At 45.4% G+C, this 25,137-nt stretch overlaps 1 long non-coding RNA gene across 1 annotated transcript in view; it reads left to right on the top strand.

The window, feature by feature from the left end:
* Positions 1–25,137, top strand: part of LOC141573139 (uncharacterized) — a 74,240-nt gene that overhangs the window by 25,227 nt on the left and 23,876 nt on the right. The window contains exon 2 of the long non-coding RNA XR_012498744.1: positions 18,660–18,798. This is a non-coding gene — a long non-coding RNA (uncharacterized LOC141573139). The remainder of the gene's footprint in view (positions 1–18,659; positions 18,799–25,137) is intronic.

The raw sequence follows: 25,137 nt of genomic DNA, 5'->3' as shown, positions 1-25,137 counted from the left end.
CTCAGGCCTCGTGGCTGGGCCAGGACTTTGACAGACAAATGGTCACCAGGAGAAACAGAGAGCCTGTCCCACTTCCTCTTAGACCCAGACCCAGGCATGAAAACGCCTCCTCAGATTGGAAGGGAGGGGAGGTCCCAATCAAGTGTTTGCCCTTGATTCAATCCCCGAGCTGCTGGGGAGAAGGGAGTCCATTCCTGGGTCCTGACTGGTCCCGGCTACTGTCCATGAGAGAGTGTACTGTCCTCTCAGGGCCTGCACACTGGTCATCCCCCTGTCACCCCAGGAGTCACTCACCTTTTCTGACCACTCCATTTCCTGTGGCCCTGTCCTAGCCCTGCGTCCTGACACCCTGCCCGCTCTCTTTTCGCCATGACAGTGGTCATAATCAGAAATACTGTGTAGTTTACTTATCTATTGATTTAATACCTGTCTCCCTCCCAGGACGTAAGCTCCAAGAGGGCAGGGGCTATCATCTGTTTTGTTCAGTATTTTTTCTGATGACCCAGCAAAGTGCCTGGAACATAGTCTCCACATCCGGAAGGGCGAGCCCCCCTTCTGTTGCTCCCTGGCATCGCTGACCTGCACCTGCCAGCACCCTCCTGCTTGGTCGCCTCTGGTCGCTGCTTCTCCACCCCAGCCCTGCCTCACTCTTCTGCTCCGGGTGTCTGACAGCGCACCATGTGCTCCCACCTTTGTCTTCTCTCGTGTCCTCTAGGCCCAAGGCCACTAACTGAGTAAAGAGACGTGGCTCCCTGTTCCCCGCACAGCCCTCTTCTTCAGCAAACGCCCCCCTCACAACACTCACACACAACTGGTGATGCTGGGAGGATGGACCTTCCCTCCAGACAACACAGGAGCCTCCTCTCACCCCAAGAACATAGGAGCAAGGGGACCAGGTCGGCCGTTTGAGGATTAAACTATGGAATCCACCTATGATTGACTAGGGGAGATGAACTGCCCTGAGAAGGAGGAAGGGCACAGAAGAGGTGATCACTAAACGTTAGTGTTCTTCCTCTTCCCCGTCTTTTTTCTCCTCACAGTCTGGGCGTTTGTTAATCAGGTGATGTATCAGTCAGGGTGAGCTATGTCACGCTGCAGTAACGGAGGTTCAGTTCTTCATGCTCCATGTGGCCTGTGGCTGGGAGGCTTTGCTCTACTTCTCCTTACTCTACGATAAAAGAGTTGATAGAAGAGTAGATAAAAGGGCTGATAGCAGAGTCGCCATCTTTAAAACATATCATGGAGTGACATGCTCTTAAATCTCCTACCTGGAAGTGACACCAATACTCCAACTCACGTTTCATTGTCCTGAGCAAGTCACATGGCCACATTTAACTTCAGTAGAGCAAGAAGTACGATCCAGTCATATGTGTCGGGATGGGGGAGGGGACAGCATTACTGGACAGCGCTACTCACTCCCAGATGAGGTCTTCTTCCCGAAGAGCATGTGCCCCTGACCACCCAACACCTTTCCTGCTTGACGACCTTGGGAGTCCCTGTCTGTCATGAGGACAGGCTGCTGGAAAGATCCAACTCATTCTCAGATTCTGCGTGGTCCCTCCACACCCACCCGCTCTGGGGGCAGGCTTGGTTCTGTGCCTCCCACAGCTGCCCTGGCAGCTGCAGACGGCAGCCACGTGGCAATGGGACTGTAGCTGGATCATTTCTGTTGGAGGGAGTCTGCTCAGCAGACCCCTCACCTCTGCCCGCAGGTGAGCCCACCATTCACCGTCAGCCCAGAGCCCAGCGGTAGGGCTGCTGCACCTGCTGAGGCCCGGGCTGCAGACCTCTTGCCCCCTTCCAGCCCCCGGGCCACAAGGAACCAATTCTGATTGTGCTGTAGCAGAGCCGGCTCCCTAGGCTCAGGGAAGGTAGCGAGTGCCTTCTATCAGACTTGGCTTTTGGGCTTTTCCTCTTTTTCGTTTTCTTTAAAAATAAGTGGCTACATGGTATATCATTTCAATAATACTGTTTTTAATAGGAGAAACTCTGGTTCCATCTCCTCCCTGCCCCCAGTTTTATTGATATATGTTAATTGACATATAACATTGTGTTAGTTTAAGGTATACAGCATAATGATTTGATAAACATATATATTGTGAAATGATTACCACAATAAGTTTGGTTAACATACATCACCTCACATACGCACAATTTTTTTTTTCTTATGATGAGAACTTTTAAGACCTACTCTCTTAGCGACTTTCAAATATACAATGCAGTATTGTTTCTATAGTCACCTTGCTGTACATTACATCCCTAGACCTTATTATCTTATAACTGGAAGTTGGTACCTTTCAACCACCTTTACCACCCCTTGCCTCTGGCAACCACCAATCTGATCTCTGTTTCTATGAGTTTGTTCTTTTTTTTTAATTCCACAAATAAGTGTGATCATAGTTTTGTTTTTCTCTGTCTGACTTATTTCACTTAGCATAATGCCCTCGAGGTCCATCCATGTTGTCGCCAATTGCCAAGATTTCCTTCTTTTTTTTTTTTTTTCCACTTTTTTATTGGGGAAGGGGAACAGGACTTTATTGGGGAACAGTGTTTACTTCCAGGCCTTTTTTTCTTTTTTTCCAAGTCAAGTTGTTGTCCTTTCAATCTTAGTTGTGGAGGGCACAGCTCAGCTCCAGGTCCAGTTGCTGTTTTCTAGTTGTAGGGGGCGCTGCCCACCATCCCTTGTGGGAGTCGAAGACAGCAACCTTGTGGTTGAGAGGACGCGCTCCAACCAACTGAGCCATCCGGGAGCTCAGTGGCAGCTCAGCTCAAGGTGCTGTGTTCAATCTTAGTTGCAGGGGGCACTGCCCACCATCCCTTGTGGGACTCGAGGAATTGAACTGGCAAACTTGTGGTTGAAAGCCTACTGGCCCATGTGGGAATCGAACCGGCAGCCTTCGGAGTTAGGAGCATGGAGCTCTAACGGCCTGAGCCACTGGGCTGGCCCTCCTTCTTTTTTATGGTTGAATAATACTTCATGATATATATATATATATATATATATATATATATATATATATATATATAATGTTATGTATATTCTTAACTTTTCGAAGTTGAATTACGTAGCAATGTGCAGTATGATAATGCACTCAAAAGATGGCTTTAATCAAATGAATGCTAGCGTCATTTGTTGTATTACAATTTTAATACAGTATTTTTCCTTTCTTAAAATGTGTATGTATTTTTTGGCACCATCTGTATATACTATTTTCTTTATCCATTCATTCGTCGATGCACACTTAAATTGTTTCCATGTCGTGGCTCTTCTATCTTTTTAATGCATGCCAACCTTGGATGACCCCCATTATCTGCTGGCGTTTGTGTAGCTGAGGACAGTTGGGAGAAGCCTCATAAGAGGGCTGATGGTGCCGTAAATTTACAAACGCCAATCCCAAATGAGGCTTCAAAACCACCAGCATCCTTAGGTTTCTCCAGCCAGCTCTCACTTACTCATTCTCCAAAATTACCTGTTCCGAACTCTGCCATTCCCTTCAAACTGTCAACCTCTTCTAGCCTTGCCTTTCCCCTCACTCTCGACAGCGTTTCTCAATCTTGTTGCTCTAAAGGAAACTGTGACATAATTTTCAGGCTTAGGAAACTCCTGTGTGAACATTTATTAAACCTAGCGCTCATGGTACATTAGCATAGTTAGTAAATTATACATATCATGACCCAATAAAATTGTCAATGGTTCTTTGAATTAAACAAAGTGGGGGGATTGGAACAAAAACAAGACAAAATAGAGAGAGTGAGAGAAAAAGAGAAATGACTGGGGGCCACAGAAGGCTTTGAGTATGTCAAGTTTCTTTCAAGTCAACCTTTTAATGAATGAAGTGAGAATGGAGCACATGAATAACGAAGGATGTACAACATAACCAAGGCAAATGTGTCTTCTTGGCAGATGCGTTTCCTAAGTTGTTGGTGATACAAAGTCCCTGTAGAATCTGTCTTCATAAGACTTCTTGTAGCCTTGAACCACTTAGCATTTCAAAATGCAGCCAGAAGGAAGCTCCATAGATGACATCAGATTTCTGGACTTTTGTGCAGGAGTCAATGTGTTGGCAGGCGTAAATGAATTAAATATTAAAAACGAAAGATTATTCTTTCCTGACACACACACAAAAATATCCACAGGGGAATTTGCTTTCTTATTGTATAAATGTTCTATGTGGCTCTTTTCCCCCCTATTTTTCTTCAGCTTCATGGCAGAAAACGTACAAAGATGGCACAGAAACGTAGCATTGGTGCCTTGGTTGGTCTGGAATGTTGGAAAACTTTAAAAAAAAAAAAATCAAAACAGCTGCATTCAGATATACTTCATGCATGGAACAATTTATCCATTTAAGGTGTACAATTTGATGACTTTTAGTGTATGCATATTTACAGAATTGTGCATCCATCACAAATATCAATTGCAGAGTATTTTCATCCTCCCAAAAAGAAACCCCATATTTCTTAGCCATCACTCCCCAATTTCCCCATCTCCCCCAGCCCTAGGAAACCACTAATCTACTTTCTGTCTCTATAGACGATCTCTTCTGGGCCCTCCATATACGAGTAAGCAGAAGTTGTACAGGACGTGGTGCCGTGTCGTTGGTTTCTTTCATTTAGTGTGATGTTTTCAAGGCTCATCTATGTTGTAGCATGAATCAGCACTTCAGTGCTGCAATTCTTGTTATTATTGAATAATATTCCATAGTGTGAATCTGGGCCGTTTTTAATTAGTTCAAAAACCTCAGTGGTGTGACTTGGGAAGCAAGGGGTCATAACTGGGGCAGAAAAGAAACCTATAGACATTTTAATGCTAACTTGAAGTCCTCCTGTTGTAGGCTGACCTCAAAGGATTATGGCTTCAAGAAGGGAATGATGGTAAATTTTTAAAAAGCATTTGGGTCAGTCATTGATAAGATCAGGGTAAGGTTATGCAAGAAGGAACCACAGAGCTTTTCAAATACCACGTTTTATCCGTGTCCATATGTTTAATGTTGTATATGTATTTGGAGAGGAAAGTAGAAAAAAAAAGTACATTTCTTTCAATGCTGGTCATTCATTTTCTGAGACCATGTGGTTGAGCACAATGTCCCCCCACCAGCCCCTAGAAGCATACCCCAGTGTAGAAGGGAAAGGTCTTTGGGGGCTCTGAGACCATAAACCTGAAGGTAAGAGAGCAAACCCATAATCCTCCACGGATGCAGCTGGTCCAGCAATCTACGCATGCTGGCGTGTGGCTTGCTGGAATCCAGACCCTCCAGCCACACAGTATGTCTGTGCCTGTCAGATGACCATGTTCTCAGGCCCAGCCCCAAGTCCAGAGATTACAGATTCAGAGCACTGGGGACTGCTGATAAAGCAGCTACCCTTGAACTTTTGCTAAATACCGTACTCCTGTTTGATTGCAACCGTGGGCTCTGTTCTTCATATCCTTTGCCATGTGGGTTTGAGTTCCCACCCTTGCACTGCAGACAGGGTGACTGCCCCACCCTTTAACACAGGGCTCAGCCTTGTGACTTGCTGTGGCCAGTGGGATGTCACATGAGCGAGCCAGCCTGGATGAGCCCAGCCAGGATCAGCCAACCCTGATGTCTGAAAAACTGGCATTTCAGCAGAGCCTGAGTTTGGCCCTTAGCTGACTGCAGACATTTGAATGTGCACGAGTGTTATTGTTGTATGTTGTTGAGTCTTTGTGGTTGTTTGTTACTGGCATATGGAGGCCATGAATACCTGATATAAGACCTTCACTATATTATTGTTAAATTCACTGATTAACTCCTGTTTTTTTCTAATAAGTATAACGTCCGTGTTCTCCTTGCCTCAAGTATCTCATCCCTGGGCTTCCGATTTTCTCAGTCCTCCTCTAACATTCTCGTTCCTCACATGTTCCCTCCATGTATCCTTTTCCTGCTCCTCCCTCCCTCCTGTTCTATACACCAGGGGTTCATTATATTAATTGTCTCTCCCCATCTCTCATCCCTTCATTATACAATGTGAACAAGACGACAAGAGAATGAAAAAAATAGAACTTTGGTGAATTGACTGTTCAGCTGGAAGATTGAGATATAGAATGAATGAATGAACTAGAAAATGGAAAACATTGATTGCTTTCCATTTTCATTGGCTCCATGTTCATCATGTATGTCCTCACATTGTGGTAGGACAATTATTAACCTGTCTTAACTACACCGGGAGAACTTTTACGTGATTGCTTTCATTACAAGGTATTAATATGAGCTGCACAGGCTACAGCAAGACAGAGGGGAACTAAGAAGTAGAGGAGAGGCAACGTGTGTCTTACTGCCCCAGCCAGCTGGTCAGATGGGGTTTGTTTTGTTTTTTGTTTGTTTGTTTGTTTTTGCAAATGATACAGTAAGTCTCCAAGATCTGCACTCAAATACAGAATGTCACTAAGCCCTGATGGCTGCCTCGAAGGGGATCAGCTGTTTCTAGGTAAACTTTTGCGCTGTGTTCTGAAAAGAACAAAAGCAAGCGCCTGAATGCAATAAACAGAAAAATGAAAGATGGGGAAGGAAATGGTTGTATAGAGATGTGAGAAAAGGGAAAACCGAGAACAGCCATCGGAGCCTATGATTCTGAAGAATCGTTGCACAGACCTTTTGCAGCCTGGTGAGTCCCACTCTATCTCCCTGAGACGTCTTGCCTGATCGTGGCTGGTGGAAACCAGGACAATCAAGGAATGTAGAATTAGGGCTCAGACATCTCTGTTAGCCACAGTCCTGTACACACATGTGATGCTAAGACTTGTAGAGCTGCTCCTGTGCCCAATCCGGGCAGGGGAGCAGAGGCAACTAGGAGAGAGAAAGAAACAGGGGGACGAGTCAGGAGTGAAGCAAGAGGCCTAGGGAGACAGCGGGGGTGCTGGTGGGTTCCTGCCTTGGCTCTTGTGTTACCTGCATTTGGGTTCTTGAGTTCTCCAACACAGAGATTGAGAGGAAACCCCAGAAAAATGTCCAGAAAAGGTTTATTAAGCTTATGCTCGAGCACAATGGCGGTAGCACAGAGGAAAGGAAGGTCCTTGGAACTGACCTGGGGGCTGGCTCTGCTTGCTGGAGACAAAGCAGGCTTGTGTGCAAAGGCGGGCTTTTTGAAAGTGGTGGGCTTTTTGAAAGTGGCGGGCTATTTGAAAAAGGCAGGCTTTCTTTACTGGTTTTGTTGTCTGGTGAGCACGTTTGTGCCTGTGCTGTGGGGCAAGATGGCAGACTGCTCATTACCTATCGCCACCTCATGAAGGTCATGTAGGGGTCAAATCTTGATCAACTGTGCATGCAGGACAGTAGTTTCCACACTGTATGGAAGTAAGCAGTTAGAAGGAAGATAATGAACTACTTCTGCATTTTTGTGTAGGGAGTGATGGCGTGGTGGCTTTCTTACTGTCAGTCTATCCTGCCCATCCCGGGCCCTGTGCAGTCTCACCTGTATTCTGATTCTAGCCTCTCAGGGAAAGGAGCAGAGGTGGGTTTGAAGAGATGCTCCATATCCATATAATTACCCCTCCCCCATACTTCAGCCAGCTGGAGTAGTTTCCTGTCACAACTAAAAGAGCCTTCGCTAAGACAAATCCAAGGATGGGAATGGAGAAATAACCCATTGCCCAGGCATCTGCTTCACTCTCTCCCTAGGTTCTTTTTCATCTGTCTGCAGCTCCAATTTCAGTGGTCCATTCACTAAGATCCTTCTCTTCCCAGTGTGAATTCTTTCAACTTCTCTATTATTCCTTGGGCCTATTTTGAGTGTCAGATGGTACCAACATACCATCCATACACTGGTGAAACTTTCTGGCTGTTGAGGAGGCAGTATTACTCAGAAGTGGAATCTATCATATTGGAGGAAGGGAAATATCATGGTGAATTTGTAAAAATAAAATGAGTTGAGGCAGTCCATTTAGAAAGGAATGCAGGGCTGAGCTGGTGGTCGTAGGCCAGGGGATAAAGTATCCAAAATGCTTCTTTACTATTTTCCCTCCAGTTGCACCTGTTAATAAGCAGGTGCTCCCAGGGACTTCCTAGGACCACCCTGTCCTCCACCAGCTCCAAGGCCCCACTGTGTCCCTAAGTGTATTTATCGCTTCTGAATCCCAAGACCTATTTCCTCACGACCTTGTTAGGGGGCTAAAGCTAACAATTTCACACAGGTAAGTGCTAAAAGGGTTTAATGACATTCCTGGATCGTGCATTTGCATTTTGCAAAGGCAGTTCAAGTAGAGCGGAATAGTGGACTACACAGATGTCAGTAGAGATACTGGGGCAAAAACCTGAGTTGTTCCCTCCTCCCACCTTGAAGCTTTCCTTCTTGCTTTCCAATCTTGCAGTGCTCTGGGGAGGGCAGGGGAATGGGGTAGAGAGTGAAGGTGTCCAAGGAAAGGAATATTCCCGTCTAGAGCTGGGCATCGGAGAAGGGGAAGGAAAACCAAGGCTTCCCTGGGGCAAGCCAACAGTATTCAAACCAGCCTACACACATGCGCACACACAAACACACACTCACACTCACTCACACTGCAAATTGCTACCTGGCAGAATCTAAACTAGTCTTTTGCAGAAAGGTGCCACAAAGATTGTCCCCAAGAAAGAGGGGCTTCTTGTGCCCCTGTTATACCTGTGTCAGGGAGCACAGCCACTTGCATGGGGAAGGAGATGCAGCTAAATGTTGGTAATGAGAAAACTGGCGAGTGCAGAAGAAAACACAGCTGCTCCGGGATGTGCTCTGTAGTAGAAGAGGGGGGTGGACGGGAGGAGGAGGAAGGGGCTGTGGGGAGGGGTGGAGAGGAGAAGCAGGGAGGGGGTGGGGAGGCGGAGGGAGGGTAGAGAGACTGGAAGAGACAGCAGGAGGGAGGGAGAGAGAAAGGGAATGCAGAAGTGCAGCACCGGAGACTAGGGCTCTGTCTTGCTCTCAGATGCCCTAAGGAAAGGGCTGAGGGAGAGGTGGGAGTCCAGCCATCTGTTTTCAGAGCTCTTGCAGCTCGGAGCCCGCTTTCTCTCCCATTTTGCCCTCTTTCTTCTCCACATAGTGTTGTGCTCTATTGATCGCTCTGGCCTTTGCAAAGCCTCAGGCTCTTCTCAGACTCCGGCCCCCAGGGAGCCCGGGGCTTTGCTCCCTTTTGCTCCAGCAGAAATGTGGTCCAGGCAGCTCCACCCAGTCCGCAGAAAGGATCAGAGCCTCCCCAAAGAGCCTGAGGGGGTAGGGGGTCTCACTACTGCCCCATCCCCAGCCAGAGGCTGTAAGGTGTTGCCCCTGCAGATGTCACCCCCTCGGCAGGCAGCCGCATTCCCACGGAGGGTCCATCACGCCCCACCCCCAGCCCTGACCCAGCACCTCTCACCTCAGGGGCCATCACCTCCCGCCTGCTCCAGCCACCCCCCAACCCCCACCCCTCGAACCCCACCCCTCCCCCCACCAGCCCTTACGTGCCACCCAAGTGCCATCTGAGCTGGGTGCCCCACAACACTTCCCCAGTTTCCCCCAGCCCTTGGGGTTCAAACCCTCCAGAGCTTGGGCCATGCCTAGCTCTCTGTCTCATCTTCCTCCCCCACCCATAGACTTCTGGTTGGTAGGGCCACACCAGTGTGGGCTCCTCACAGTTTTCCGTTTCCGTTCCTTCCAGTCCCACCCAGGTTCTGGGCTCCGGGGAGGAGAAGGCCCTTCTCAACAGACCATAGTTCTTTCCTCTCTAAGCCCTTTGTGAATAACTTCCAGAGGGCTCCTTATCTTAGTGACATTCAAAATGACAAAATAAATATGTATTCCAACAGCGGGGGGCCGGGGGGGGGGTGTGTGTTGGTGAGCGCGGAAGTCAGAGACGGGCGCTTTAACACAGGCTCTGCCACCACCTGGCTGCGTGGCTTTTGGCAGCCTTTTTGTGAGATGCGGAGACCAGAGCTCCAGGCTCCTCCCAGCTCCCAAATCTGTGATTCAAGACAGCAGCAGAGTCCGCAGCAAGCCAGCCTGCTAAGGTCCAATTCTGATATTTGCTGACCTGCTTCATGTCCTGGGAAAACCAATTACCCCTTCTCTGTATTTCTTCTCCCATCTTTAATTTTGGCATCAGGGAGCATTAAATGTTGAAACACTCAACTACGAGCATTTTTTTTTTCAAAGCACAAAGTGGCCATTTTTTTCCATAAATAAGGCACATTGGGTCGAAGTGGCAAAGCTGGGTGGTGACCCCTACTAACCTGGGTAAAGGCAAAGCTTTTGGGTGGATCTGAAACCCTGTACTATAGGCAGGCGAACCTGCAGCCTGTGTGAGGGACCCTCGAGCTCCCCGCCCCCCATGCTCTCTCTGGCCCCCTGTGGATAGTTTCTAAGTGTTGCACAGAGCTGGGTGCCCTTCGGGATGTCTTCTGACAAGCACATGTGCTGGAGGAAACCAGAGTCTGAAGAATTCTCTGTGCTCTGACATGCGCTGAAAACGTGTCAGGCTTCAGTTAGAGGCGAAATCTGAGCCTTCGGTTTCCTGCAGAGAGCAAAGGAAAAAGGCAGAAATATTGAAGCTAAGAAGTCAGACAGTGGGAAACAAGAGAGAATGATTCATGGGGGGTAGACAGCCTGGGAGCAGTGATAAGAGGAAGAACAAAACCAGACACACAGGCTTGAAAAGTCAAAGAAAAATGATCTTGAGAGATCGCATGAGTCAAGGGTGAACACACACTTCAGGCTTTTGGCCACATCCTCCTGGGTGGACTTGGGGCCTGCTTTGTTCTGAAGGAAGGCCCTCACTGCCGATGGAGAAAGCCCACAATATGGACGACCTGCTTGGAACATAATAAAAACACTTCAAGTATGCTTTGGAGGAGTTGGCCTTTTCCCTCCATTGTTTTAGCAAGGGCTTCTGGCTTTGTACTTGGTACATTCAATGGCCAGAGAAATTCTCTGCAGGAACTGACAACATCTGTGTGGTCCGGAAGCCAAATTATAAAACAGCGAAGCTGGTCTTTGCTGGCCAGCTCACCTTTCTAAGATTATCTACCCCCCACTTTTCATGTTTTCAGTGATACCTCCTCTATCTTTATTTTCACCATCTCTCTCTCTCCCCAAAGCCTTTGTGACGACCTCCCTTTTATAATGAGAAATCTTAGAACTTCCTCTGTTATTCCTACCAAGGGATTAAATCATTAATAGCTCTTTGACACCAATTGGAAAATAGTGGACCTTCCCAAAGCCCTACACCCTTATAATATAGAACAAACCTTTCCTCCATCCGTGTGCAGACCTGTTGCGTGCAAAGTCTGTGGGAAAAGTTGTTTTGATAACTATAACGGGCATCAAAATGACATCTTTGAGAGGAGACATAATGCAGTGGTTTAATTCCAGCTTGGCCACTTTCTAGCTTTGTGACATGGTGCACACTTCTTAACCTCTTTATGTCTGTTTGTTCTTCTGGAAAACAGTCATAAGAATGGCACGCACCTCATGGAGCTATTGTGGGGATGAGATAACGTCAGGCGCAAAGCAAATGCTCAGTGCATATTTTTTGTCACGCGTCCTTGAATTTGAGGTACTTGCATGGAAGCCTATTGGAAGCCTTGGTGGCCCCAATTGTTGGGAATCCAAGTATATCTTTATCCTCCATAAGTTCTACCTTAAAGGAGAACTCCGGTCAATCTTAGAGATATTTACTGGGCATCTACTACATAGCTCAGGCTCTGTGCTTGGCACTGGAGTACAGAGACAAAAAGCCCTCCTTGCCCTCAAAGGGAAGATAAGCCAGTAAATAAATAAATTTATCTACCATCTTTGAGGCAGTAATCGAGGCGTGACAAGGTAGGAAAAAGGTGCAGCAGAAGGAGACGAAGACTGTTTGGTGGATGGGGTTGGAAGGTTCAGGAACGACCTCATTGTGGAGGCAACACCAAGGAGGGTGGTGAGAGATAAGCTGGAGCTTTGCAGGTAAATTAGAAGGGAAGAGGGCCTCCCAGGAGGAGGGAGAAGCATATGCAAAGCCATATTGGCATAAGAAAGGAGGATAAAATCATGGGGGTAAGTGAGACAAGACCCTGGAAGAGGAAACAGCAGGTCATGAGCCCCCTGCCCTCCACTAAGGAGACCATGCCAAGGAGGCAGGCATCTTTTTGGGGTGATGGAGGGAGAGTTGAAGTGGGGAGGGTCCTGAGCAGATCTGATGGCAAAGTGGAGGATGGGCAGGAGGGAAGTATGAGTGGAGGTGGTGAGCTGTGGTCCAGCTTCCTTTAGGAACTGCTTTTAGCTATGTTGGCCTTAATTTTCTCTAATCCTTTTCAAGTGTAGTTTTATTGACTTAAACATAAATCCTCAAATCTTTTACTGTAATTTGAAAATCCAAAAACTCTGAAAAATTTTGGTTTCTTTTTTCTTTTTGACAAATAAAAGTTGTATATATTTATGGTGTTCAAAGTGATATTTTGACAGATGTGTATGTATACATATATAAGTATATAAATAAAAAATTACCACAGTCAAGTTAAGTACCATATCGATCACCTCACAGACGTGTGTGTGTGTGTGTGTTTATGTGTCTGTATGTTGGAACATTTAAGATCTACTCTCTTAGCAAATTTCAAGTATACAGTACAGGTCACCATACTATACATTAGATCCCCCAGATCTTAGTTATCGTGCATAACTGAAACTTTTTACCCTCAACCAACATCTCCCCAATTCTTCCAGCCCACTCCCACCCCCAGTCCCTGGAAACCACCACTCTACTTTCTGTTTCTATGAATTGAACTTCTTTAGATTCCACATATAAGTGAGGTCGTGCAGTATTTGTCTTCCTGTGCCTGGCTTATTTCACTCAGCATAATGTCCTCTAGGTTCATCCTTGTTGTCACAAATGGCAGGATTTCCTTCTTTTTAATGGCTGAATAATATTTCATTGTTCATATACACCAGATTTTCTTTGCCCATTCATCCACTGATGTACATCTATGTTGATTCCATATCTTGGCTATTGTGAATTATTATTGTGAATAATAATACAATGCAGATATCTCTTTGAGATGCTGGCTTCATTGCTTTTGGATATGTACCCAGAAATGGGATTGCTGGATCATATGGTAGCTGTATTTTTAATTTTTTGAGGAACCTCCATAATGTTTTACATAATGGCTGAACCAATTTACATTCCCACCAATAGTGTACAAGGGTTCCCTTTTCTCTACATCCTCACCAAACTCATTATCTTTCACCTTTTTGTTAATAGCCATTCTAATTGGTGTGCGGTGATATCTCATTGTGGTTTTGATTTGCATCTTCCTGATGATTAGGTATGTTGAGCTACTTTTCATATAGCTGTTGCCCATTTATATGTCCACTTTTGAGAAATATCTATTTAGGTCTTTTGCCTATATTTTGTTTTGTTTTGTTTTGTTTTCCTTGCTGTTGAGTTATTTGAGATCCTTATATATTTTGGACATTAGCTCCTTATCATATGTATGGTTTGCACATATTTTCTCCCATTCCATAGGTTGTCAGTTCACTGTATTGATTATTTCTTTTGGTGTGCAGGAACTTTTTAGTTTGGTGCAATCCAACTGGTCTATTTTTTCTTCTGTTACTGTGCTTTTGGGGTCATATCTGAAAAGTTATTGCCCAGATGAATGTCAGGAATTTTTTTCCTTAGGTTTTCTTCTAGTAGTTTTATAATTTCAGATCATATATTTACATCTTTAATCCATTTTTAGTTGATTTAATATACAGTATGAGATAAGGATCCAATTTCATTCTGCAGTGAATATCAATCGTGTGTTCTTGGCATCTTTGCTAAAGACCAATTAACCATAATGGCATGGATTTACATCTGGAATCTTTATTCTGTTCCATTGGTCTATGTGTCTGTTTTTATGCCATGCTGTTTTGATTACAATAGCTTTTTAGTATATTTTGAAGTCAGGAAATGTGATGCCTCCAGCTTGGAAGTTTTTTCATAACTCATGTGGTGCCAATGACCTGACTTGAAGCCATTGGTGGCTAAATGTGAGTGAACTGACATGGAGTTGTGTATAATATTTTATTTATATGGCTACATATAAATATTCATACATTTTGCTGCAGAAATATCAAAGTTTGATTGTAGGGTGCTGTCTCAGATTCTCTGAGGGTACTAAGTAAAATATGGCACATGCAACTGTGTTGCCTTTCTAATGCTCAAAAAATTCTGAATTCTGAAACACATGTGGCCCTAATAGTATGGCTAAGGAAAAGTATACCTATAATGAGTTCTGCCTATTATATGAAGGAGTATTTATTTTGTTCTGATCTAAGCTTCCCTACATCCCCCCGTTCTACATTTCAGGTTTTTTAAACTCTCATTTCCCCTGAGATCCGGATACACATACGTTTAGAGCACAGACTGTGGATTTCCCAGTGTAGGTGAATGAACAAGTGTCAGACTGGCTGAACCAGAACCACCTAAGGAGCTTATAAAACACATTTCTGGGCCCACATTCAGAGGCTTTAATTAAGTAGGAATGGGGTAGGCTTGAGAATTTGAACAATTTTTCTGATGCCCAAACAGGTTTGGAAAGAACTGATCTACTACCCAGCAGCAGTAGTTAAAAAAAAAATCATGGATTGCTACAAGTATTTCAGTTTTATGAGAGCCTTTATTCATCATTGAGTAAAATTTGTTAAGAGTCATACTGAGCCCTATGGGTCAATTCTCTGACATGTAGAAATTGATTGTGGGGTAGATGCCTGTTGGATGCCCTACCCAACAACATCTCTTACCTAGGAACTTCCCCTCTCACTTATGGGCTTCACGTTGTCCTACCCTTCGATTACAGTTGGTTGGCCCCAGGAGAAAGATGTTGCTTCATCTGGGACAATGCATATCTTTGTGATTCTTAGATTTGGGTCTAAAAGAGTTCAGTCATTTTTACCCCTTCTTCTCTGTTACGTGGAGAAATGGCATCTGTAGGGAGAGGAAAGAATGTAGCTGATACCCAAGTGAAGCAGATACCAAAGACAGCAATCTTGATATTGTCATATTTCTGGTACCAACTGTTCCTGAATCCCTAGTGAATCCCTGCATTTTTAGAGTCTTTGTTGTTCTGTCAAGTGCCCCCAATTTTCTTCCAATTAAGTCCTCATTTTTTTGGTTGAGTTGGTCTCTGTCATTTATATCCAATATGTAGTCCTGACTATTATCATTGCCACAATATTAAAGTAGCTTTTTAATTTAAAAAAAAACCCTCTGGAAAGGAAATTAGTATTTACAAAAATGGAATTTTATCTGTGATTGCAAGAACGAACCTCAACAAACCTCCTGGAACTTGGGTATCACTCTTCGGACCCAGAGCTGAGAAAATCTTGTCACATTGCCCTCTTGCCCTCTTGATACATTGAGGGTGCTTGCCTTGGCCACATATCTTTAAGTTAATGTGATGTACCCACACCCATCCACAGACCATAAGGACGAAACTCCAACTTTTTTTACAGTACCAAGTTCGTGCTAATCCTAATCCATTCCTACTTTTTTAAAAATACGTACCATAACATCTATCATATGTCTTTTTGAGGAATGGTTTCTGCCTTGTTTTGTTCTACATGTATGCTAGTCTCTTGGCTTTACACTCAGGTCTCACTATAGGGCTTTGCCTCAGAGACACTTCCTTCCAGATATTTTTGCTATGAACCATATTGGGTACGTCACACCTTGGATGAGACCTGGTTTGGGAAACTCGAAATGCAATATTGGGCTAAGGCCAGGGTGTGATGGAGCCAGCTTGCACTAGCTCATGAGAGCTAATGATGCATATCTCCTCCCACCTTCGTATTCAGTGACATCTTGTGGGTAATTTGAAGCCAGCCATTGTGGGAATACTATTTCCATTATGGAAATTAGAAAACACTACAAGTCATGTTTTTGCCCCTGGAGAAAAATGTTTAAAATGGGTTCAACGTTTACCAGCACGTCACTAACCACCACCCACTTGACAGCCCTTCCCTGAGGAGTCATTAGAAAGAGGAACAAATTTTGACATGTCTGGTTAAGTGAAGATTTATAATTTCTATTTATTACGTTACTTGATTTTGTTTAGCCAAATAGTCCACCAAACTCATCAGATGTGTCATAGAGGATCTGTAACTGCATTTCCCTTTCAGGCAGCTGAGTCGCTGCTGTTGCTAATATCAGCACCACGGACAGCGACAGTAAATCCATAGCGTGGCCAAGCTAAAAAGAACCAAAAATATCTCCAAGTTAAGGGTCTGGAGGTGGCAGTGGGTTGCAAATGAGAAGACAGTGAGGAATCTCAGATGGAGGAAGAGTAAATGAATATCTAACATTCAGGGCCTTTCTAGGTGATGCACCCAGGATTCGAGTGTCAGGGTAAAAGCGGAGACAAAAAACCATGGAAGTAAGCAAAAATGAGAGCATCAGCCTTATACAACAATTCATGAAGGCGACTAGTAAGCAATTGGGTGACAATGTAATGTTTCATGGTGTAATGGAAGGTCAAAATAGAAAATAGGTAGTCAGGCAACAGCTGAATCATGGGAAGTGGTGGGGGCGGGGGATGAGTAAGAGAGAATACAATAAATAGGATATGATAGCAGCAAGGTGGTCTATATACTAGACAGAGGGTGTGTGTGATGAATGCAGCATGGAATGTGTCTTGCCCTGGCTCTCCCACGAGCGTGCTGAGTGACCTTGGTCATATCACTTGACCTTTCTCAACTCTGGTTTTCTCGTCTGTGAAATGAGGACATTGAAGTATATGGTCTCTGAAGTTCCCACTGGCTCTGTCACTTTGTGGAGAATTTTGTCCAAGCCAGGGAATTTCTTATATGCGCTCTTAGACATTGAAGTGGAATCTGATAAGTGAAATCCTTTGGAGTAGAAATCAAAAGGGGCCCATCGAGATTTTGGCTTTTACGTTTCACTGAGACAATACATTGGGATAAGCTTTTGTGGAGAAAAAGAAAAAAACACCAGCATCCTAAAGAGACTCGGACTCCTAATTCATGGCTGTCCCCAAATGACTACTCATTCATGCAATAAATTAAAGCTGAGACACACTGTGTGATTTTGCTTTCTATCCCTTAATGTATTGTCATCATCCAGAAATCAGTTCAACCTTTACAGTTATTTGGGACTGAGCATCACTTTCACGTCATTTTTTAAAGTCTAAGGTTAATCCAGATACACAGAGGAAGAAAGGGAATTCTTAAATACAACCTGCCCCCCACAACACATACACACACCATAGCGAGAAGTTCAGAAAATATGTCTAAAGAGAAATATCCTCGGAACTGACACTAGAGATTCATGAACCATGAGTCAAGAAAATGTGTCAATTATTTGTCAGGATTAACGAAAAAATGAGGCTGAATTTCAGACAACTCCACCTGAGTTTATGTTATTGATGTTCATAGAAAGCATTTAGGTAAGAAAGGAACTATGTTAGGTAAGAAAGGAACTCTTTCTTGTCACACTACCTATGTGTGATAGGTTAGAATCACATAGCACATTCTGTCACATTTGGAATACAGGGGCAGTGATCTGTTATGAGAAGATCATGCACTGATATATGATCTAACTGCTGTTCTGAAACACAAGTAGACATTTAAGGAACTGCTGTGAAGGCACCGAGGACACCGTTTATAGCATAGAGATCTACAAAAGAATGAGTTCAGTCCCTGAGAAGTAAGAGTTCACCTGTGCCAAAGGAGAAGCACACATGTCTGGAGAATATATTCCCAGGTCCCTTTTTGTGGGCTATCTGCTTATAGAAACACAATCTCATACCAAATGTACCGGTTTTTCCTCAAATGTTTGTATAATTCAAAGTTGACTGACTTGGGCATGCAGAAATCCAAGTGTAACATAAAAATCAGTGTCATTGCCTGTAAGTGGAACCATCTTTCTCCGTTCTTCCCCCTTTAACGGCTGTATTCACTCAGCATCATAAGATTGCATTGGACTCAACTCTTATTATAAAACCACCAATAAGAAATGTTACTGTTTCAAAGATACTTTTTCCCCCCAACATAACCTGTCCTTGAAATCACCATAAAACTTGAACTTCTTAGAGCTTGGTGAAACCTAGAAAGAACATTTACTCTGGCTGATGGTAAGGTGCGACACGAGTAGAAACATGTCTTTGGGGAGAACTGAGTTTGCCTGAGGTAGGTGTAAGGGTTTGCACATGACAAAAATAATGGACAAACTGATGATCGATTCCAGTGCTTGCAGTGTCAAGTATGACCTTTCACCCAAGCCTTCAACAAGGGCTGAGGCTGCTCATTTCCTCACTGTGCAGGCAGTGGTCTCCCATCCAAGTACTGACCAGGCCCAACCCTGCTTAGCTTCCGAGACCAGGAAGATCAGGTGCATTTAGGGTTGTATATGCAGTGGGCCCAGAGTCTGGCGTGGTGCCCACTCTTAGAGAGCTCACAGGCTGATGGGAGGGGCTGGCAAGTAATCAAGTAACCGAAGCCCAGTGGGAGCCTAGCTGCCCCTTCAGAGGTTATGCCATCACCTATTCTAATTCTTCCACATAGACTCTAGGCACACTTAACGTTTGAGGAAACTTCACAGTAGTGGAATTGTCATTGAGAAAAAAAGGTTGTCATAGAGAGTACTCTGGAATAACCAAAGAGTTGAAGAAAACATGCTAAGGTCTTTTCTCATCTCTAGGATTTCATAAGTTTTGGTTCACTTTCAGACCATGAAACTACAACCCTCCATAGCTGCTAGTGGAATACATTCCAGGGCCCAGCTCAAAAGCCCCTTCCAGAAGATAGCCCTGGTGGAACCTGTCCAGGCACAACCACAGACTGATTTAGCCTGTCTCCATCACTATGGTGAGTCGACAATCGCCATTTTTGTTTGTCTTGCGTCTCCTATTCACAAGCACCTCATTATTTCCTCTGCCTCCATCCTGTTTCTTCCACTAGTTTATAAAGGCAAAGACCAGGTGTCCTAATTTTTCTGAGTTACCCTGTGCCACTTAGCAGAGTATTTTGTACCCAGGAGCTGTCTGACTGATGCAGGCAGAGCACGCCTTTCATCCGCAAAGCTGGCACAGTTGAGCACTCGTCCTTATTGTGAAATCGGTACTGGTGATTGTCCCTCCCACTCTTTTTCCTGCAGTACTGGGTTCCATGATAGACCAGAATTTTCCTTCTCCTTCAAGTCTTTCATTAACCCTTTTGGATTTAGCTGACTCACTAACCAAGTGCTGAAGTTCAGGTGCTGGTAAGTTATTTAAAAAAGCCTCTTAAAACTTTGTAGATGTTCATCATATGTTTGCCATGGTTACAAAAGGGAGCTGATAATAAATTGCATGTGACAGGAAGTAGTGAATTGTCCATGACCATGAAATGTGACTTCCACAAAGGGATCTACTGAGGAGCCCTTTGCAAGAGGAGGGGATGCACGGAGGGAAGAATTAACAAGTCATTGTTGGTGTCAAAGAATAAGCCACTTTGTGTAGTGACGTCCACGTTATGGCGTCATTTGAGGCAGTGGTTTTCAGTGATTTTTGTGATGAAGAAAGTCATGCTTCAAAAGCTGTCATTGTGAGGAGACTCAGTGCTGTATCAATAGCACACTCGTCATCTGCTTTAATAGAATTCAAACAACCTGGTCAGGTAGTGGATGAGGCCGAATTTCAGACAAGCTGTCACATCCCAGAGCAATTGAATTGATTTGTGCTTGCATTCTCATTTTGTTTCTAATGTATGTGGAAAAGGAAAAGAGATGCTTGTCCATTTCTCTCTTCTGCAAAGGACCACCACGTTCCCCAGTTTTCTGGTTACTCTTTAGTGCTTTGTGTGAAACGTGGCTGTGAGCTTTGGCTGGGGGCTCCCTGCAAACCTGTGTGATCAGATAGCCCCAGAAGATGGTTTACATTCTGGCTTCACCGACTGCAGCAATCTGAGGCGTGCTGCTAAATATTTTACAACCAGCTCCTTTGGGGGTGGGGGGTGGGGAGTGGGCAGCCCAGGTTTGTAGCATTTCCTGATTTCCACGGTGTAAATACTCCGATCAGCGCAGATTTCAAGCTGCTAACGTGACGTCACTGAACGTGGAGAGGGGAAGATGTGCACAGTCGGTTCTTGTGGGCTGGCACTAACGGGCTCGTAGAGAGGACAGAAACACCAGCCTGATTCCCTAGTCATTGTGCGCTGTATACAAGTGCTTCGGAGGCCTTTAGGTACAGGTCGTATATGGCTAGGCAGCAGGATGGGGCCTGTGTGGCCTCGTTAAGTAGGATGACCTTTTTTACTTTATCATTTTAACAGGGACACTTTTGAGACAAAAGGGATGTTATTAATAATTATAAGTGTTAGTAATAATTGCCAGGACACTGGGCACAATTAGGGCACACCAGGCCAATGTGATCACCTTCCTTTAAAGCGAAGTGTGAACTTAGTAAAGAGTCCACACTGTATTGATCTGAAGCCTCCTCGCTCCTCTCCACCCCTGGGCTTTGTCCTCTGCTCAGCTGGAAGAGTGACGCTGAGTCCCTACTCAGCCTGGAGCTGCAGCCAGCCTGGCAGGAACAGGGGCTGCTTGGCTTGTCAAAGTGTAGGTTTTCAGGCTTGCAGCTTTCTTCAGTGCATATTTTCAACCACTGCAAATGTCCCTTCCTGTGCAAGCAACTGTATCAGCATCTAAATACTTCTCTTGTTGGTCTAAGTCCAAACTTCCTGTTCAGAAGAACAGGGGAAAAAAAAAAAGTATATGAGAATCTGTGGGAGAAAAAAAGAAGGCAGTAAATAATCCTCTGTTTACACTACCCTAAATTTACTTCCAGTCCTTGCTTATGAGTGTGCAGATGTAATTATTGATGGAGTGGTAATCAGGGTGCAAACTATTGGGTGTTCTGCTTGTTCCCGTTTAACATTATTCCACATACTCATTTCCATATATTGACACAATCCACACGCTTATCATTTTTTATGGCAACGTAGTACTCCATCATGTTGACACATATGCTCTAGTTTTACATCCTGTTCTCCAAAGACAAATGTCCTGGCTCCATGGGGATGGGCTGTCGTGACCGTAGGCCGGCAGGCAGAGCTCTGGTCCCCATTGTGGGAGGTACAGGCAGCCCTGGGCAAAGATTCAAGTTTGTCAGCAAACACATGCTCTGTTTCACAACCAAATCTGCCTGGTCACTGTGGCATGCGGGGCACCGAGACAGTGGTACGAAGTTTTTCATGGTAACGTTTAATGTGAATATTCATCTGTCTTCCACTTCTATAACCTCAGCTCCTCTAGGGTCTCAGACACCGGAAGAGGCCACAGGGGAGTAAAGCACATTTAACAAAGAGGCAACACACATTAATGCAGGCACTGGGTGTCGTCTAAGGCCTGCCTAAGAATGGAGGTGTTTTAATTGTGCCGTAGGTGGCAGGATAAATCTGCCAACTCCTCTGGGTTCCACCCGCCCGCCCAGTGGTTCCTCCAAGGCCACGCAGCTGAAGGTAGCTAACTCCACCCTGGAAGAACAAGCCTTGGGATGAGGGTTTAAACTAGGACCTCAGGCCACAGAATTCACTTCCTCTGCATTCAGACTCCAGGCCCAGACTGGCTGTTGCTTTCAGCGAGTGTTGCTTTGGATCCTAAGGAAGACCGATAAGTAGTACAAGGGAACCCTCAGCCTTGACCTTCAGGCTGAGTTATTTACATGTCATGACCTTGTTGGGGTTCAAGTCTCATCTTTTATGTAATGAACTTGCTTATTGGGGGGTGTGGAGGGCAGGGTTGACTTAGCCCTCATAGTGCTTACTATGTGCCAGCCCGTTTTGAGCACTGTAGGTATATTAACTCACCAAATCCTCACAATTGTGTGAGGTACGTACTAGTATTATCCCCATTTTATCCATTGGAAAACTGAGGCACAAAGAGGTTAAGTCACTTGCCGAAGCCGCAAAGTTAGAACATAGCAGACCTGGGATTTGCACCCCAGTGGTCTGGCTCCAAGGGCGGTGCCTTAGACTACCACACTCTTCTAAGGGGATTCCAGTTCTTTCATCCAGACGTGGGCCTGGCCTTCCTCTGCTCTTGGTCTCCTTCTTCCCCAGGCCAGACTAGGCCATCTTCAGCCTCAGAGGAAGAACCCCAGACAGGATGGGCTGACTTCATCCATCTAAGTCTTGTGGGCTGAACAATAGAAAACACAGCTAAAATGATTAACCCCAATTTTGCCTCTAATTTCCTTCCTAAATAGATTTTTCCCCTGCTGATGAAATCTGTCTCAATTTGGGGCTAGATGGGTAGGTTGGGGATTCTGGACTGATTTGGTATCAGAAGGTCTCACATGTCTGCAGGGAAAAATATATGGAGGGCATATACTCTTCAAATATGGCGGGGAAACCACAGCTTCTGTTCTGGTTCATCCATCCTTCCATCTCTCTCTCTCTCTCTCTCTCTCTCTCTCTCTCTCTCTCTCTCTCTCTCTCTCGTCTACCAACCTATTTTTCTACCTAAGCATCACTTTTGTAGAAGGTGATAATAGCAGTGTTGAGGCCACCTCTCAGAATGCTGCCTGGGTGTCACCCTGCCACAGCCCTGTTTATGGCCGTCATAAAAAGTCTGTGCCTAGTCCAACAGCTGATTTTCCAGGGTCTTTTTCTACTGTCTGAAGGATCAGAAAAAAAAATCTATCAGCTGGAGAAATTAAGCCATTTTTCTTCAGGGGAGAGAAATGGAGTAGCAGTCTTTCCACATTAAAATGCTACAGTGGATTCCAGATGAATGAAAAATTGGTCTGCATAGTAATGAGACTCGAGAGAGATTTGGAAGGTTTGTAACTGGCTCCTGGCAGAGGCGCAGGTGGCACAGTGCAACAAGCCTGGAGGAGTCAGGAAAGCGGGGTTCTGGGGGCGTCAGTCTGGGGAGCCGAGTGCCAGGGTCTCACTCTCTTTATTCTCCCTACCATTTATTTTTCCAAAAGGCTAGTTGTCCAGGTGGCTTTATTAGAGAGGTGCAATTGCTTGGCTCCTCTTCCAATGACTGTCCTTTGTTCCCTCTAGGGCCATGAAACAGATGTCTGACAAAAGCTCCATTGCCCCATTGCACACAGGCCAAGCCTGTCAGAAAGAGGGGTTCAGCCTTCACAGAGGGTGCAGGGCCTGTTACAGAGGAAGGACTTAATCCAGCGTCAGGTGATTAACCCAAATATGATCCAGGTATAATATTATGACCGGCTGGAAACCGGTCCATGTAAGGACCGTAACAAATAGGAGTGGCCGCTGCAATGACAGTAAGCAGGTTAATAGGAAGCCACAAAAGCAAGAGAATTCACTTAAGGATGCCAGTCCAGACCCCGCCCTTCCTGTGGGCTTCCCACGCCTGACCTTCCTGATTTGCCCTGGGGTTCTTGGCTCAAAAGGGCCATTCCTCATCTCGGTGGGTTCTTGGGGACAGAGGCTACTTTGTCTTGTCACTGCCTTTTCAAGATGAGTCTTCTGCCTATAGCTCGTCCTCACTTCCTAGAGGGGCTCCATCATGGTAGGGGGAGAGAAAGCCCTGCGCATCTGAGCGCAAATCTTAACTGCTAGGTGGATGGCTAGAAGCTTAATGGCTCAGAGGGTCAGTTTCATCATTGCTAAGGTGGGGTGGCAATGCCTATCCTGCGGAGAAGCTGTACCTAGCTGGTACCCGGTAAATGGTAGCTGCCATCTCATTATTGTTTGTCTGTCTGCCATAAGTGGAGAGGCTCCGAATTCCTGCTATTCCCAAGCATGCGTGATATACAATATCTATAGTCCTACCATCATTTCATTTATTTGTGTTTAATTTCATTTCGGAGAGGTTTATGTGCTCTTCTCCCTGAGGTCCTCTTGAAAGGCAAGTATTCATGGGAAAGGTAACACATCAGACCTGTCATTTTCACATTTTCCCACAAAGCACCCTCGTGGCAGCGGGCAATGAACGTGTATATCACGGGGGACGTGTGGATCAAATCACACCGCATAGCAGGTGCGGAATTTCGTTTGAGTTTTTTTTTCCTTAAAAGTTCGTGCAAACTTGGAAGTCTACTCTGTAACATAAGCGAAGTCCAAACGATTGATTTAGAAAAAAAATCAAAATTAGATCCTGTAGGAAGAGGAGCAATGATTGGTCTAGTTAGTGGTTCCCAACACTGCTCCCCGACCTGCTGCATCAGAGTCACTGGGGGACCTTAAAAGCCTAGAGCTGCCCAGACCCGGGCTGCACGCTGACCGTGCGACCCAGCTCGGCCCACCTGAGACCGGGCCCAGTGTGGGGAGGTCACAAAAGCTGCCACTTGTCATAACAGCACTGCAGAAGCTGCATGGCATTGTTTCTCTGGCTATTGATGGGGGGTTGGCGGGGGGGTATAGTTTGTCTCTCAGAAGACAGGGCTCTGGAAGGTTCTCTAGACTCCAAGTCCAGGACAGAACTTCCTGATGACCTCAGCCAGGGCTCTCCCGTAATACTTCATGACACCCAGGGCCTCCATGGGGGCAGCTGCCCTGTGTGTTTGCTGCCCCTTTTCCCAAGGTCAGACTCAGGGGAGATGGCGGCCGTACAGGCTGTCCAGGAGCTTCCCACTTCAGGTTTTCCAGTTAGCCGACCAGGCAGGCCCTAGGCCTGGATTTCTGCAGAGGCAGGTGAGCCCCTGGGACCTGACCTCTGCTCCCTGTCCCTCGGCAGGGCCAGTTGTCAAGGAGATGACAGGATTGAATTCCGAGTTAAGGGAACCAATCTTGTCTGTCTAATTTTATCTTGACTCTCTCTTCCTCCTGCTTTCCCTTCCTCCCTCTCTTCCTGCCATTTTTTTTTTTTTTAAATCCTATGCAGCCATTAAAAGAATGGTGGTCATTTTCTAAAGGGTGACCAAATCATTATTTGACTAAAGCAAGACCTTTTGCTAGATTTTAGGAGATCTTTGCTATAGGGTTTATTTTGGACAGAATCCACACAGTGCTTGCTTACATTTTTGACAGCTTCCAAGCACTTGGCAAACTCACCTGTAATCATCACCACATCCCAGGAAGACTTCATTACCTCCAATTGCCTGATGCAAAAAATAGAAATTAAAAGGCAAGACCTACCGCTAACCAGTGACGGAGCTGGGCCTGGATCCCAGGTCTCCCACGCGCCATATTCATAGCGAGCCAGGACTCTTAACTGTCCCTGAGCTGCCCGAGGCATGGCACCTCTGG

Source organism: Rhinolophus sinicus, linkage group LG09 (genome assembly GCF_036562045.2).
Source record: "Rhinolophus sinicus isolate RSC01 linkage group LG09, ASM3656204v1, whole genome shotgun sequence".
Taxonomy (NCBI): Eukaryota; Metazoa; Chordata; class Mammalia; order Chiroptera; family Rhinolophidae; genus Rhinolophus; species Rhinolophus sinicus.
The sequence above is the reverse complement of the archived record's forward strand: the minus strand, read 5'-3'. Positions and strand labels throughout refer to the sequence as shown.